This window comes from Eriocheir sinensis, chromosome 65 (genome assembly GCF_024679095.1).
Source record: "Eriocheir sinensis breed Jianghai 21 chromosome 65, ASM2467909v1, whole genome shotgun sequence".
NCBI classification, from domain to species: Eukaryota; Metazoa; Arthropoda; class Malacostraca; order Decapoda; family Varunidae; genus Eriocheir; species Eriocheir sinensis.
Window position 1 is genome coordinate 5,286,813 of NC_066573.1, and position 17,147 is coordinate 5,303,959.

The 17,147-nt window shown below is 46.5% G+C and overlaps 1 long non-coding RNA gene across 1 annotated transcript in view; it reads right to left on the reverse strand.

The window, feature by feature from the left end:
* Nucleotides 1-17,147, reverse strand: part of LOC126987524 (uncharacterized) — a 102,216-nt gene that overhangs the window by 12,300 nt on the left and 72,769 nt on the right. Inside the window, exon 2 of the long non-coding RNA XR_007740975.1 lies at nucleotides 10,123-10,179. This is a non-coding gene — a long non-coding RNA (uncharacterized LOC126987524). The remainder of the gene's footprint in view (nucleotides 1-10,122; nucleotides 10,180-17,147) is intronic.

Sequence of the window (17,147 nt, forward strand, 5' to 3'; positions counted from 1 at the left end):
CGTGATCCTGTGAGGGGGTCGCACGTGATTGGCTGCCTCGTCGAAGGGGCGGTACATAAGGAAGGGCGGGATATTTGAGTTTCAGCCGCCACGCTTCCCTCTCAGTCAGACCAGCTGGGCTGTGTGGTCTGGTGGAGCTCACATCCGCCTCCGTCATCGCAAGGATGTGACCGCTCTGTTCTCTGTCCACACCCGGCGCCGCCTCACCACAGCAATAACCTCCTCCTCCTCCCCCTCCTCCTTCTTCTGGACTTCCTCCTCCAGCAACACAACGAAGCTCACCCCAACAACCTCCGCTCCGCCTCGTGAGGGAGCTGACAGTGGCGTGTTTATGATTTGCTCACTCGTCTCGCGACCACAAACTCGACATATCCAAAGCATATCATTGCGCCTCATCGTCTCGTCTACACACGCGGCCTGTCGTGCTACCCTGACTGACTGACTGCGGTGTTGCTGTGAGTCAGCTGAGCCTCGACTGTGCCTACACACCGTAGTCTCCACAGCGGCTCTAACACGGTGAATCCTTCCCCCCCTCCGCCCGCGGCCGAGGATCACCTACTACTTGCCTTACTAGCTTTACGCCTTACCAGTACAGGGCACCGACTGTTCCGCGTAAGTGGTGCGCTACTGCACTCGCCACGCTTCCCACGCCTCGTGCTGTGCTACCGCGTGAGTTGTGTGTGCGTGTGTGTGTGTGTCCGGTCTGCTGTGTGTGCATGGTTCATGGAGGAGACAAGGGAGGCGAATGTCAGCCGTCAGCTCTTGAGTAGCGCAGGAAAGGTCAGTGAAGATCAGTCATCAATGAATGCAGTGCTGGGGAGGCTGACCCCCTCGTACCGGCACCGGCGAGGGTGAGACACACGTGTTCCACGACCGTGCGCCGCATCTACCACGGCCTAAAGAGGAACGCATGAAAAAGTTCAACTTGTGTGATTCCAACTTTCCCTTAGGTCCTTCTTTGTTCGCTCTGGTGCATCGGTGTGTCCGGTGAGGGTGAGGCGCACGTGTTCTATGACCGTGAACCTCGTCTCCTGCGGTCTGACGGTGGAGACAAGTTACGGGCGGCCGCCTCCCTCCTTCAAACTTTCTCTCCTTAACTCTGCCGTTTTAGTGTCCGTGCGAGTAGCACATCAGGAAGAGAAGACGCATGAAATCAATACAAGCCTGTAATGTGCTTACGCATGTGATGGAGTGAGTGTTACGCTAGGAATTATAAGTGTGATACGTTCTTTTTATTCCTAAAAGTGACACCGTGTGCCACGCTTTACTTCAGCAGAAACTCAGCTTCGTGTGAGTGTGACGTAAGGAGTTGTGTGTGTGTGTGTGTGTGTGTTGGCTCTCCTTACCCGTAGAGGTGACGCCGTGAGCCCCGGACCAGTGACTGCCTTCCCTGGCTCCACCATCGCCCCCAGAAGGATCATTTTCCCCTCCATCAGGCCAGAACTCACGCTCCATTAGGCTGAAACCCGCGCATTAACACATCCCCCGAGGACCTGAAGCCTGCACACTCCTCCCCCGCCCTCCTCCTTCCCACCCCTCCGTCTGAAATCTTATGGGACAACCACACTATTAACGTTTAAGTGAGTTACCGTCAGCGTCCCCCCCCTCGCCATCGCCACACTAAAGCTCTTTCAGTGATCGTGCTCCTCGGCCAAACTTTTCCCAAGATGCTGCTGCGTCAAGGCTGAAATGTGTCCTTACCTTTCCATCTCCAACACGTGCCCCTCTTGACGGTACCGTCTTTGAACAGAACATTCGATTCATCTTGTACATAGTTCCCCTTTTTTGGACTCCCTGTTGCTTTACGTCTGCCAAGAAGCTGGTGACTCAAGTTGCATCTGCCCGTCTAGGACTTTCCACCTCCTCCACGTGTTCGTCTAGCAACATCCTTGTACAGAACATTTGCTTCGCGAGTGTACATATTTTCCTGTCTCCAGCCTATCATAAATGCAAAGCGGGACTTTGCACCACTTCCACGTGCTCCTCTGCTGCAAGGCTTGTAGACAGGAGCACACTTCAATCTTTGTTGTAAATATTTTGTCTTCAATCTCACAGGAGTGGAGTAGGCCGAGTGTCTGCTCGCTCACTCCGACTGTTGCTCGATAGCTGTGCCTGAGAGTGTGTGGCCTTGAGAGAACGTGACCTGACTACGTTTTCTACGACGACAAAACATTTTTTCTTACCGGGAAGGAAGCATAAATCGTGTTGCCTGCTACTCAAGTTTTAATCAGCAATCACTCGTCGGCCGCAACAACCGCCCCCCGGGACGCCCCCAGCAGGAGGGGTCTGGACGTGCCCGTAGCGCCGCCTTCCTTATAATATATTCCGGCGTGACGATGAATAATTAGCATCTGTTTACCGTCCCTAATGCCGGCAGGTTACGGCGACTCCCTCGGCGAAATTAACATTATCGATCAAGGGTAAAGACACAGCCAGTATATATTCTGCGGGGCGGCCCGCCGGAAAACAGCCCACCTTATAAGTATAAATAAGTAAGAAAAAATATAATAAGAGAGTTTGTTGATAATGAATTCAAAAGTAAAATTCATCCCACGCGGCGAAACTTAAAATACTGATCAAGGCAACACAAGAACACGCCCTCGGGGTAACTAGAAGAGTGTCTGAAAACATTGCACTCACCACTAGGGGACAGAACCAGTCTATTGGGCAACAAAGTCTATCCTGAAAAAATAGTGAAAATAGAAATACTGCAATGACGTGAGTTCGAAAAGTTGAGCACCGGTACAGCTCTCAGGTGGCGGACGCGTGGTTCAGAGCCAAGGAGGGAGCAGCGAGGCATTGGTCACACAACCGCCGCTCGGGGGCCCAGAAACTTCACCTCCCCCACTCCCTCCCTGAAGACGCACCGTGAACTGCTTCCTTTCCCTCACAGTCCTCAGCTACTGCCCTTCTCGGCGGCCGCCAGCAGCAGAGCAGAGGCTTGTCCATCACCAGGGCTCACCGCGCCAAAAAGAAACACCTTTACATCGGGACACACACAGCCGTCCACAGCATCTCCTCGACACACAGCACTCTCCCCTCTCACAGTCCCGCTCAACGTCTCGTCGAACCCCTCATATACTTTCATTGCCACCGGGATCAACGTGTCGCCTTCAACCATGGGGGAGGAGGAGGGCGGCGGAGCTCTGGGCTCTCCGCGCATGCGCCTGGCGATGCTCAGTCAGGTCAAAGGTTACTTTGAGAACCTGAAGGACTCCATAGACTCCATCAAGGACGAAGTGTAAGTACAAAGAGCCATGTATCTGTAGTTTGGTTCACATATATTGCTGTTACTGTTGTGCCTGGTGTTATGTTGGTCTCCTAAGCCTTGGTTCATAAATCTGGGTACACGTTCCTCCAGGAATACGCGACAGGACTATCTGAGGTACTCAATGTGTACTTCGAAATATCTAAATGATACAGGTGTCTACTTCAAACACGGTATTACTGCGAATGGTGCGGAACAAAAGGTCAATACTTTTCCTCACTGAGCTTGTCATCTCGAGTCTCTCGTCATATCGAGTCTCTCTTGGATTATGGGTGACAAACTAAACATACATTAGTTAATGTACCACTGTTTCGATTATATCCTCCATGAATCTATATCCTGAGTTAGGGGTACGTGACTACTGCCGATAACCCTTAGAAGGAACATCGGCTAAACCGCTTGAAAACCAGCACCCTAGACAGCTATTTCATATCAGGGCCTCGACACAGATTAGAAGGGAAGAAGGTGTTCTTCGCGTGGTGGCGGGGAGGTAGCATAGCTAGTGGAGGGGATATGTAGCCGGCGGGATGAAGATTGTAGCCTGCGAAAAGGTGTAGCCGGCGGGAAGATGTAGCCGGTGGGAAGAAGATTGAAGCTAGCGGGAACATAAGAACGTAGGAGTCTGCAAGAGGCCGGTAGGGCTGTACAAGGCAGCTCCTTTGAACCTAAGCTCACGTGTATCTAACCCCACCTAAAATCGCTGTCCAGCGGGAAGGAGGTGTAGCCGGCGGGAAGAAGATTGTAGCTGGCGGGAAGGAGGTGTAGCAGGCGGGAAGGTGTAGCCGATGGAAATGAAGTGAGACTCGCGGGAAGAAAGAGTAGCTGGCGTGGTGGCGGGAGGCAGCGGTACAGGAACATGTTTTCCTCGGGTAGTCGCCGTTGTTTGCTGATGGGGTGATGAGGCGGGGCGTTCCGGGAAGCAGCAGCGGCGGCGGGCCGGGGGGTGTTTGCTTGGCCCAACATCCAAGTCGTTCCTCAACCTGCCAGCCGTGCGTCGTGGTGTGCCTCGCCCCACCCCACACCGTCCCGTCCCGCCCCGCACACACCCTCCCTCCGGATCAAAAATCCCCCTAAACCCTCGTCAGGGACAGGCAGGGGAAGGGTCAAGCACAGGGAGCATCGTGAGGATAGTTTGGGAAGTGTTACAGGCGGAGGTTAAACTATTTCTGCATTGTTGTCTGTTTCGCCAGCAGCGCTTAAAGGTCTTTACTACTACTACTACTACTACTACTACTACTACCACTACTACTACTACTATTACTACTACTACCACTACTACTACTACTAACTACTGATACTACTACTATCAGAACCACTACCAAAACAATACCTACTGCTACTATTGCTACTACTACTACCACTACTACTACCACCACTACTACTACTACTACTACTACTACTACTACTACCATTACCAGAACCACTACCAAAACAATACCTACTACCGCCACAACAATTACAACACCAACTTCTACTACTACTACTACTGTCACCGTCCCTTTCGACAAACCCAGCCGGGCCGCCGCCACTGCCACCGACAGGCCGCAAGCCCGCGAGTTAAACGACAGAGAAAAATGGGCTTAATCTCAGGAATGGCGCTATCAGTTACGCGCAAGTGTGTCGTTGTCGGAGAGGGAAAGGGGGAGCAGGGAGGAGGCGGGAGGGAAGGCCGGAGCAGATTAAAGGGAGCATTTACGACAGTCTAGCAGGTCAGGTGGGTCATGGAAGTAGCGGAATGTTGCCTCTGAACTACTGAGGTAAGCTGCTCCTGCTCCCGCTCCTGATCCTGCTGCCGCTCGTCCGGGTAAGGGAAAGAGGGGAAGGTTCGTGCACGGTAGAGATGAGCCTTTGTTGCTGAGGGGAGGAGAGGAAGGGAGGAGGAAGGGAAGGGGAAGAGAGGAAGATATTCATAGGCGCCAGCATCCCTCCGACCTTCTCTCTCCCCTGTACAGGAAAGAAAGGTGATGGCAGATTGAGAGGAAGAGAGAGGAAGGAAGTGAAGGAGAACAACGGTAGATAAAAACCAGTATCTCTCAACACCTTATTCCCCTCAACATTAAAAAGAAGAAAGATAAAGGGAAAGAAACAAGAGTAGATGCACATAATCACTAAAAATCTCCTCTTCAGACAAATTAGGAAAAAAAAAGAAGAGGAAAGGGAAGGGGTAAGAAGATGACAGGGGAAAAAAGAGGGAAAGATAGGCAGTGATATCTATTTGAATCTCATTTCCTTTAACCTATTAGAACAAGGAAAAAGGGAAGGAGACGAGAGCAAAGAAGGGATAGGGAGAGGGAGAGAAGAAAGGGATGAAATGAAGATAAGCACAACAGCATCCTCTGAAATCTCCGTTACCTCAGCGTATTAGAATAATGGAGGACGAAAGAGACGAGACCAGGAGATGTTAAGGGAAAGGAAGAAAAGAAGAAAGGGGAGGAGGGAATATTAGGCAACAGCATTCTTTCACCCCACTTTCCTTTCAACCTGTTAGAACATGGGATAAGGGAAGGAGACGAAAGGAGGAGAATATAAGAGAAGAGAAGGAAAAGGGAGAGAAGAGAAGGAAAGGGAAGAGGGGAAGGTAAAGCACAGCAGCATCCTTTAAAATCTCCTTCCATTTAAACTACTAGAACAAGGGAAGAGGGGAAGGAAACGAAAGAAATAGATGAGAGAAGGAAAGGAAAAGGGAGAGAAGACGAGAAGGAGAGGGAAGAGAAAGACATCCAGCATCCTTTCAAATCACATCCCCTCGACTATTAGAGTATGGGATGGAAGAAGGAGACGAGAGCAACAAAGGAGAAAGGAAGGAAAAGGAAGGGGAGGAATAGAAGGAACGGGAAGAGGAGAAGATTGGCACAGCGACATCCCTTTGACTCTGCTTCCTCTTAACCTATTAGAAAAAAGGAAGGAGGAAGGAGACGAAGGCAGGATAAGAGAAGGGGAAAGGGAGAGAGGAAGAGGGATAGGGGGCAGGAAGATGATGAGAAGAGAGATAGAAGAGGGAAATACAGGCAGCAGCATCCCTACAAACCTCCATCCTATTCACCTTTTGTGTCACGCCGAGGAGAAAAAATACAGTGGGAGCCAGGAAATGAAAAGAGAGAGAGAGAGAGAGAGAGAGAGAGAATTAGACAGACAGACAGACAGAAGCAGTGAGACAGACAGATAGACATACACAAACATATAGAAAAGGAAAGGAAAACCATAAATAGAAAAACCAAACACACACACACACACACACACACACACACACACACACACACACACACACACACAAAGCGTCACGGTGAGCTGGGTTAAACGGCTTCATCCTCAGGACGGCGTGAAGGTGGACGTGTATCGCAGCGGCCTGACCTCCCTGTTAGAACGAGAGAACGCCATCACGACACACACACACACACACACACACACACACACACACACACAGCATCCCCGCAGAGCTCTCCTGTCACGGGATGTTGATATTAGCGACCCAGCAGCTAACTCTTGACAGGAGGATATTTGAGGCCATGTCCCCTGACCGTTAGTGTTGTTCCCTTCCCGGTGGAGAGGCAAAGCGAAGACCCGAACTTTGTAAATGATGCCTGGACTGAACAAAAATGTAAAAGAATAATGCCAGATAGACATGAATTATTAAAACCAGTGATATGCATTAAGAGGACAAAGGAATATATTAAACTATGATGACACTAGCTTTTACCACACAGTAGGAAACATAAATAATCAACCACGTAAAAGAAAACATTTGAAAAAGAGACAGAACAAAACAAGCCCCACAATCTTTCCCTTCACAGTAGCAACGAAAAGTCACCAACATCAAAGAAAAAAACATTTGACAAAAGCGCTACAGAAGAGGAGAAGAGAACAAAGTAAATCCACACAAGTTTCTCCTCACAGTAGAAAAAAAAGTTAGTTGAACGGACGAAAAAACAGTCGACAAAAGATCCACATTAGAGACAGAAAATACACATCACAATTGCAGTGGAAAATATATCACATTACCAAAGGAGACTGCTTCCTTCCTGCCTGCAAAGCCTTCATCAGCATGACTTCAGTATTCGGTAAAGACTCCTTCTGCATGTTCTATTTAAACTCACTCCACCAAAGCAACTGTCTTTTTTTTACTGCGGCAACCACTTCTACTAAACGCAATAAAAGCAGGCGTTCGGTACAGACTCAGTATTTTGTTACATACGTATTCTGAGCCAGAGCATCAGACTCCCTTTTCTGTATCCACCTCTACTTAAAGGAACACATAAAGAGCCCCTCTCTCTAAGATAATTATCAAAAGAGCCAAGTGGTCATCATAAACACTGATTCTTGGCTGCCGGCCGCAAAGCCCTGGATCAGCACGGCCAGTTAGACGTTCACTAGAATGCTCTGGAAGAATCCACACAAAGAAAAAACAGAGACAGAGAGAGAGAGAGAGAGAGAGAGAGAGAGAGAGAGAGAGAGAGGGGGGAAGGGGGGTAAATCAGTAAGTCCAAGCACAGACCTGTTGCTTCGTCGGACACACTAAGTCCTGTCGCTCCAACGCTGAATACTGAGGAGAGACCAAGCCAAGCCAAGCCAAGTCCAGCCAAAACAAAGCCAAGCCAAGGCAATTCATGTTTTGTGAAGCCAACCCAAGCCAAGTTAAACCATCCAAGCCATAATTAAGCCACGAAAGACCCATTACCATAAGTACCTGCTCTTTCTCATCTTCCTCCTCCTCCTCCTTCCCCTTCTCTCTCTCTCTCTCTGGGTGGGGGGGAGGTGTTCTTCATCAGGTTCTTCCAGGCCGTCTTACAAAAGAAAAGTCTACGGTAATAATCATCCACGGTTCATTTACACTTCCCTACACTCCAACACCATTTCTTTCCTTGCCTCCCTTCCTCGTTTCATCCCTCCCTCTGACTCATTCCCTTGCTATCCTTTCTACCTTCCTACCTTCGCCCCACAGAAAAAATCCACCTTTCTCGATTCCTCTCTTTTTCTCGTTCCCTTGCTTCAATGCGGTCCCTCTCTATCTCATCTGCCCTCCATCAAGCCTCAACCTGAACTGTCTCCTCCCACTTACCTTCTCCCTCTCCCTCTCTCTCTCTCTCTCTCTCTCTCTCTCTCTCTCTCTCTCTCTCTCTCTCTCAGCAAGCAGACTCCACCGAGCAGAATAATTCTGAAATCTGCTCCGCGGCGCCAATAATGCGATTCATTTCCGAAATTAAGAGCGTGCGAGTGTGTAATGAAAGAGCTGCTCACAGGGCCGCTGCGTGCTGGGGGAATGAATGCATGCAGCGCTCTATAGGGACAAACACACACACACACACACACACACACACACACACACACACACACACACACAGACACGAGAGAGGGGACGTGTGTTTAGTATAGGTCACTGGATGCTGGATTTTTCTCTCTTTTTATGCTCCCTCCCTGGTATTTGTCAAAGCTCTCTCTCTCTCTCTCTCTCTCTCTCTCTCTCTCTCTCTCTCTCTCTCTCTCTCTCTCTCTCTCTCTCTCTCTCTCTCTCTCTCTCTCTCTCTCTCTCTCTCTCTCTCTCTTCATCTGCTCTGGGTGGATGTATATTCGAGCCTCGCCGTAGAATTTAAAAAATGCTCACTGTTTCTTTTCTTTTTTTCTTCTTTCCTCTTTTACGGTAATTACGCCGAAACGATTTGCTCTCCGCGCTTTTCAGTTTGCCTCTCCGCGTTTTTTCCTGTTCCCTCGTCTCGTTACAATGATGTGTTGATGTGCTCACGGATTGTAATGTGATTTTCTCTTCTGTTTCGGCTTTACTTTTGTTCTTTCTTTTACTTCGCTTGTTCTTGTTCGCCTTATCATTTTCGTTGTTCATGTTGTTTTTTGGTTATGGTTGTTGACGATATTGTTGTTGCTGATGCTGTTTTTTTCTCTTGTTGTTGTTGGACCACTTCTTCATTTTCGACACTCCTTTTCTTTCTTTTACTTGTTTTGTTTTCCTTCTCTTTAACTCGTACATTCTTTCGGGTTGCGGATCCCCTATTCCCTTGTTAAAACTGTTAGTATTGTTATTTTTTAATATTACATTGTTTATCGTTCCTGTACACACTTCCTGTAGTTGCGTCCTCCTTCTTCTGCTATCTTCCTCCTCCTTTTCTTTCTCTGTTCCTTAGTCCTCCTTCCGAGCGTGCACCGTCCTCCTTTTTCCTTCCCTTCCTTCATAGTCATTATTATTACCTTGTTTGTTTTTCCTTCATTCGCTCACTTCCTGTATTTACCTTATTAATTTCATGATATTTATTTTTCACTGGTCATGTTTGCACCCTCAGACATGGTACTCTCTCTCTTTACACACACACACACACACACACACACACACACACCATTATGCACGTAATCACAATATCATCGGCCGGGTGTGTGCTCGCTGCAAACACACACTCACACACACACAAACACACTTACCTGCCCACGATGTTAAGCCGGCCAGGGAGAGTAATCTTATTCCACGTTCATTAGTTAAACGGCTTGTATTCGTGCGTGAGTCCATGTGTGTGTGTGTGTGTGTGTGTGTGTGTGTGTGTGTGTGTGTGTGTGTGTGTGAAATAAGGTTCTTATTATTGTTAGCGGTGGGGTTAGCAGTCGTGGTAGTAGTAGTAGTAGTAGTAGTAGTAGTAGTAGTAGTTGTTGTTGTTGTTGTTGTTGTTGTTGTTGTTATTGTCGTTAATGTCGTTGTTCTTCCTGTTATTGTTACTGTTGCTGATGATGTTGATGTTGTTGTGGTTGTGGTTGTTATTTTGCTAATGTTCGTAAAGTAGTATTAGTAATGGTAGTAGTTGCAACAGTACGAGGAGCACGCAGTAGCCAAGACAACACAAAGAGCCAGCATTACTTACAGTGAGGCGTGGATGTGAATGCAGCGCCGCGTTATCTCCCAGCGTACACCACCATCCCTAAAACAAAAGAAAACAATCCCTTAAAAGGCGGCGCATTAAAAACAAGGGGTAAGGAATTTTCTCTCTCAACGGTTGGTCATACGCACTGAACACACTCGCTCGAAGAAAACTAAACCAAGTGCTTAAAAGAGAACCAAACTTAACCTCAACAGCACTTAGCACGAGTCTCAAAAAAATCACTAAGTCTCTATAAACAGTCGTTGATACAGTGGTTCGTTTTTCATTTTCATATTTTGTGGAGTCTCTCTCTCTCTCTCTCTCTCTCTCTCTCTCTCTCTCTCTCTCTCTCTCTCTCTCTCTCTCTCTCTCTCTCTCTCTCTCTCTCTCTCTCTCTCTCTCTCTCTCTCTCTCTCTCTCTCTCTCTCTCTCTCTCTCTCTCTCTCTCTCTGTGTGTGTGTGTGTGTGTGTTATCTCTCTCTCTCTCTCTCTCTCTCTCTCTCTCTCTCTCTCTCTCTCTCTCTCTCTCTCTCTCTCTCTCTCTTTTCCGATCTTTAGTACTGAGGAAGGTGTGTGGGAGGAGGAAGGAGAAAGGTGAGGATGAGGTGGAGGAGAAGAGGAGCTAAAAGAAGGAAGGAGGGAGAGGAGAAAGGGGACCCAGCCGAGTGGTGGAGGTATGGAAAAAGGGAAGAAAGCAAGAAAGGAGATGATGGTGGCAATATAATGAGGTGAGGGATGAAAAGACGGGAGGAGGAGGAGGAGGAAAAGAGTGGAGGTAGAATAAAAGATGAAAAGGGTGAAAGGGAATAGGAAATGAGAAAAGGGAAAAATATTGAAACGAATAAAGAAGGGAATGCGAGAAATGACGATCAGGAAGGGAACGAAAGGGAAATAGAAGAGACCATGAAACGAGGAAGGAAGGAAGAAGATGGATACAAAAGATGATGCACCAGGGAAGGGAAGGAAAGGAGAGAGAAAGCAAGAAACGTAGAAAAGGAGAAGACAAAAAAAAGTTAGACACAAGCTATGAAAAGGGGAGGGAAGGAGGTTAACAGAAAAGGAAGAACGAAATGGATAAGAACGATAAACAGAATGTGAAGGAATGAATGGAAAAACACGATACGAAGACGAAAAAGAAGACGATAAGAAGGAAGGAAAAGAATAAAAAGAAGAAGGAATCGAAGAAGGGAAGAAAACTAAAAAGACAGCAAAAGGGAAAAGAGAAAAGGAGATGTAAAAAGAAGGTAAAGAAGAACAGCCAGAGGGAAATATGAGGGAAGGAAAAGCGAGGAATAAATAAGTAAGGAATTAAGGAAAGGAAGGTTGAGCACATATGGTGCGAGTGTGTCAGGCTTAGATGATGTTTGGATAGGGCCGCCTCGACGCTCCCATCAAGAGGCACGGCACGGACCACTGACGCAGGAACGAGTCATATATACGCCTCTGCTACTGCAGTGGAGACTGAATCTATTAGAAGTGTACTGTACTCAAAGGAAAGGGGACGTGAAAGGACTATCTGATCCCCGTTAACACACACACACACACACACACACACACACACACACACACACACACACACACACACCGCTCTGGTAGCTCAATCGGTTAGAGCGCCGCGCTGCAAGGCTTCACGGCCAAACAGGCGGCGGTTCGAGCCCCGCTCAGGCCGGATTCTTTCCGTTGACTAGGAATGGTTACTGTCCCCCCTTGAGCAAGGGGGAGGGGGGGTGTGGTGTGTGAGGTCCTGGCAGTACCCAGAGATCGACAAAAAATGAGCACTTGCTCACGTCGTGAGGGTACGTGATGGCGAATGCGAGTCCAACTCGTGATCAGGCCGTGGTGAATTACACACACACATGCACATTTATCACGGTTATGGCCCAGATAGCGATAAACGATACATTAACATAGGAGAGAGAGAGAGAGAGAGAGAGAGAGAGATCAAAGAAAATGAGAAGTGTTTGCTCTTTGTGCCTCGTCGGAGAAGATAAAGAGAGCTGATGATGAAAATTAATAATTAGAAGGAAAAAGTTTAAAAATAACTCCAGCAAAACATCAACGTCATCGACAACTACAAATATAATAAATAATTCCCCTCTAACAACAACGACTACTACTACTACTACTACTACTACTATTATAATAATAATAATAATAATAATAATAATACGAGAACTACTACAAAGATCGAGAAAGACCAAGAATAAGAAAAAGAACAAGAAAATGAAGGAACAAAGAAGAAAGAAAAGAATAACACGAACAGAGAACAAGAACAAGAAGGAAAACAGTAACAAGATCAAACTAGGTCTAGAAAAAGTGGAAAACAGGCATAAAGAAAAATAATCAATAAAGGACGAAGAGAACAAGCACACCATTAACACATAAATTACCGATAATCGCGTCATGTATTGCCTTGTAGGAATGCGTTATGGGTTTGCTCCGCCTCGTGCAGTGCTCTCATCGCGTCTATGCAGTAATCTTGGCTGGACCCGGCTGCCGCTGTTCCCCGATAATAATAATATGTTGAAATCGTTCCTGCAACAATGCTTTTGATGCACGCTAAGCAGGATTTCGTTTCATCTCCTCAGCAGGAAACGTGATTAGCATATTGTATATTATGCGATGTTTTGTTACGCTCAGCCTTTGTCTTCGTTCGGTAAAAAGCATATCATATTATTTTGTTATATATTTGGTTGGTGATAACATTACACACTCTCTATTTATCTATTTACCAATCTATTTATCTATCTTTCTTCAGACTCCCCCCCCCCCACACTCTTATTACTCCCTCAAACCATTTCCCTCACAGTTGTTTTTCTCCCTTCCACACCACAACTTCCGCCTCACATCCCCCTTCCAAGCCATCTTACCCTACGTCCCTTACCCCCTTTCTCTCTTTTTTTCCTCCTCATACCCTTTCTCTTTTAGGCACTCCCTCTCTCACTTTCTCCCTCACCCCATCTCTTTCTTTCTCCCTAGGCACCCCCTCTCTCCTTCCCTCATCCCCCCCATCTTTCTCTTTCTCCCTTTGGCACCCCCTCTCTCCCTTTCTCACTCCCTCACACCATCTCTCCCTTTCTCCCTTAGGCATCCCCTCTCTCCCTTTCTCCCTCCCTCACCCTCTCCCTCTCTTTCTCTTTCCCGCCCTTCGTAATTATATTATTAACGTCCTTTAACCTTCAACCTTCAATTATCACATTTATTCAGCGGAAAGATTAATTTTGTTGTTGTTATTGTTTTTTTAGTGATTACGTCCAACCTGATATTATTTCAATTGTCCAGCAGAAAACATCATAACTAATTTGGTGTAGGTATTGCAGAAGTTATTAAGATGAACCTGCAAAGCCTTCATAGCAATTCAAAACGCATAATTATTTGGCATTATCGCAAATATGATTCAGTCCGTTGTTCTTCTTCCTCTGTTGATTCAGCAAAAACTGACCATTTTTCGTGTTAATAGTTGAAGATATTTTTATTATTACTGCTGTAACTATTATTATTATGATTATTATGATTATTATGATTATTATTATGATTATTATGAGTAGTACTAGTAGTAGTAGTAGTAGTAGTAGTAGTAGTAGTAGTAGTAGTATCGTTATCATCACTATTTTCATTTATATCATCATTATTACTTCTAGTACTACCACTACTACTACTACTACTACTACTACTACTACTACTACTACTACTACTACTACTACTACTACTACTACTACTAGTACTACTATTTGCATTCAGCTTTCGTTGTCGAGATTATGAGAAAAAAAATTTAATGCAAGCAAATCTCTTTTTTTTTTTTTGTTTGTTTGTTTGTTTGTTTGTGTGTGTATGCTGTTGAGCGCTTCTCATCAGTCCGTACCGGCGAGATTAGTTCAACATTTTTTTTCTTCCAGTGTACGGCGATAAATTCCTGTTCTCTCTCTCTCTCTCTCTCTCTCTCTCTCTCTCTCTCTCTCTCTCTCTCTCTCTCTCTCTCTCTCTCTCTCTCTCTCTCTCTCTCTCTCTCTCTCTCTCTCGTTTTAATGCTTCGTGCTTTATCTGAGTATCTGCGCGCCGCACTTTATTATGGGACGCGTCGCTTTGCAAAAGTGTGTGTGTGTGTGTGTGTGTGTGTGTGTGTGTGTGTGTGTGTGTGTGTGTGTGTGTGTGTGTGTGTGTGTGTGTGTGTGTGTGTGTGTTTCGGATTATGCTCTACACGGCGAAGTAATGACACAGCTTTATCATTCACCCATCAGTGGTTGCAATACGGACCTGTAATTGCTGTCTACTACTACTACAACTACTACTTCTTCTACTACTACTACTACTACAACTACTACTTCTACTACTACTACTATTACTACTACTACTACTACTACTACTACTACTACTACTACTACTACTACTACTATAACTATCACCACCTCCACTACAATTAATTAATTCTACCACTACAACTACTACTAATTCTGACACTTATATTTTTTACTATTATTCTATCATCGCCCCGCCACCAGTCGCCGCCGCCGCCGCTCGCACATCCATTATAGCGCCACTATGACATGATCAATTACGAGCAGCACAATAGTAATCCCATTATCTGCCCACACCACCACGCTCCAATACATCACCACCACCACCACCACCACCACCATCACCACTGTCGCCACCTCTAAAACCAAATTCACCACTTTGCCACTAACATCACTACGAGGAACACTACCAAAGTACCCTAATACCTCACCATTACTACTCTCCTACCAGCACGACCACTGTCCAGGCCCCTACCACAGCTGCCCTAACCACAACCACCTCAATACCACTAGCACCCCTACCACTACCCTACTACAGCTCCCCTTATACCACAACCAAATTCTTATCACCTCACCAAATCTACCACCACCACTAGACTTCCCCAGACCACTACCATAGCTGCTCTTACAACAACCACTAACATATGACCTCACCACTATTACTACCACCACTAACACTACCAAAACTACTGCCCTAACCAGAATCACCACAACCACCCCAACACTCCCATGACCACTTACCATTCCTATTTCGAGTACCTCCACGCGCACTGTCAGCCACCCTTTGATCATGCATTATCTTCAATCTCGCTAATGTTACCCCAAAGAAAAGGAATAAAACCGTCTTAAAAGGAAGGCGCTTATGAGAGAGAAAGAGACAACAAAGAAACTCAAGCAAACAAACAGAAAAAGACAGAGAGGAAAGAGAAAGGCAAACAAACAGAAAGAGACAAAAGAAAGTCCCCAGCCAGTCACCCGCCCACCCTGAGACCAGACCAGACAGACAGACGGGCAGACAGGCAGACGCGAGACATATGAAACTAAACATGCAGACAGACGGATAAATAATATTCCTCGTATCTCGGGAAAATACCTCAGCCAGCCAGCCCGCAGTGACACCCAGAGGAAAGTGTTCTTCGGGTATAAGGTGACGAGATGGTGTGTGTGTGTGTGTGTGTGTGTGTGTGTGTGTGTGTGTGTGTGTGTGTGTGTGTGTGTGTGTGTAACAGATGTACACGAACACACGGATACGAGAAGGATGAGGATCGGTTATCTATCATCCGTCCCCCCACTTTATAATTCTATCAAGTCTCCATTTGAAATATAATTACATTCCATTCCATTTCCATTAGCCACATATCTGCTTAAATTGCTCCATTCATTCACTTCTCATTTCGTAAACTAGCTTTTACCAACTTCCTCCCTGAGCCTGAATTGATTGAATCTTTACCAATTGCTACGCGCTCTAACATCTTTTTTTTTCAGTATAAACACTTTATTTTAGGACGTACTCGTAAGGAATTTGAATACTTCGTCTATAAATAGGAAGGAATGAAGAGAGGAAGGAAGATAGCAAGGAGGGAAGGGAGCACACATACAAAACAGGAATCTGAAAGTGTTTAGGAGTTTAACAACATGATATTAACGGGGAAACTATACTGCAAAATATGTACTTTCATATTCCACGGCAGCAAAAAGGAATATAAGGAATAGAGTAGGCGGTGGCTGAGTGGTTAGCGTGCTGGACACACATTCACCACGCCATGGACAACGTCGGTTCGAATCCCCACGCTACCACCTGGGATTTTTCCGTCACCGCCGAGTGGCCTATAAGACTACCCACATGCTGTCCAGAAGACCACCCATCAACCTGGATTCTTGAGGAAACCGTCCAGTGAATCAAGAATGAGTTCCGGGGGGCAGCATGGGCCAAGCTTAACTGGCGCCACTATGAAAAAATTTGCCTGCGCCATGACGGGCATGGGCTGACCCTCTGGCCCCTGAAGAAAGCCTACCGGCGCTATAAGCGGGGATGTAAAAAAAATATATATATCGCTACAGCTTTTCTTTACTGTCCAAGTGCCGGAAAAAAGACAGTGAAAATAACAAATGTTCCATCACAAAATATCACAAAATTAATTTCACACACAAATGCGAGAGAGAGAGAGAGAGAGAGAGAGAGAGAGAGAGAGAGAGAGAGAGAGAGAGAGAGAGAGAGAGAGAGAGAGAGAGAGAGAGAGAGAGAGAGAGAGAGAGAGAGAGAGAGAGAGAGAGAGAGAGATAGGCAAGGAGGAAGAGGGAGAAAGCAATATATTCCTCCTTGTTAATACCTGGGAACCATTCGTCACCTGGTAATGAAAACTCTGAATATACAAGTTTATTACGAGGAAGCGAGGCTCGTTGGACGGAGGGAGGGAGGGCGAGAGGGAGGCGGGGAAGGGAGGGAAGGAGAAGGGAGAGAGAAAGGCAGAACAGTAAGGATGTGAGGGAGACGAAGAAAGGAGGTGAAGAAAGAGGAAAGAAGGGTCGAAGGGAGGGAAGTAGGGTAGGAAGGACAGAGGGAGACAAAGAGGAGGTGAAGAAGGGAGGGAGAGCAGGAAGGAAAGGAAGGAGTAAGAGGTGAAGGAGGGAGGCAACGATGGAGCAGGATAGGAAGGAGGCGGAGAGAGGCGATAAGGGGACAAATAGGAGTAAAGATGTAAAAATGGAGAAAGAGAGAGAGAGAGAGAGAGA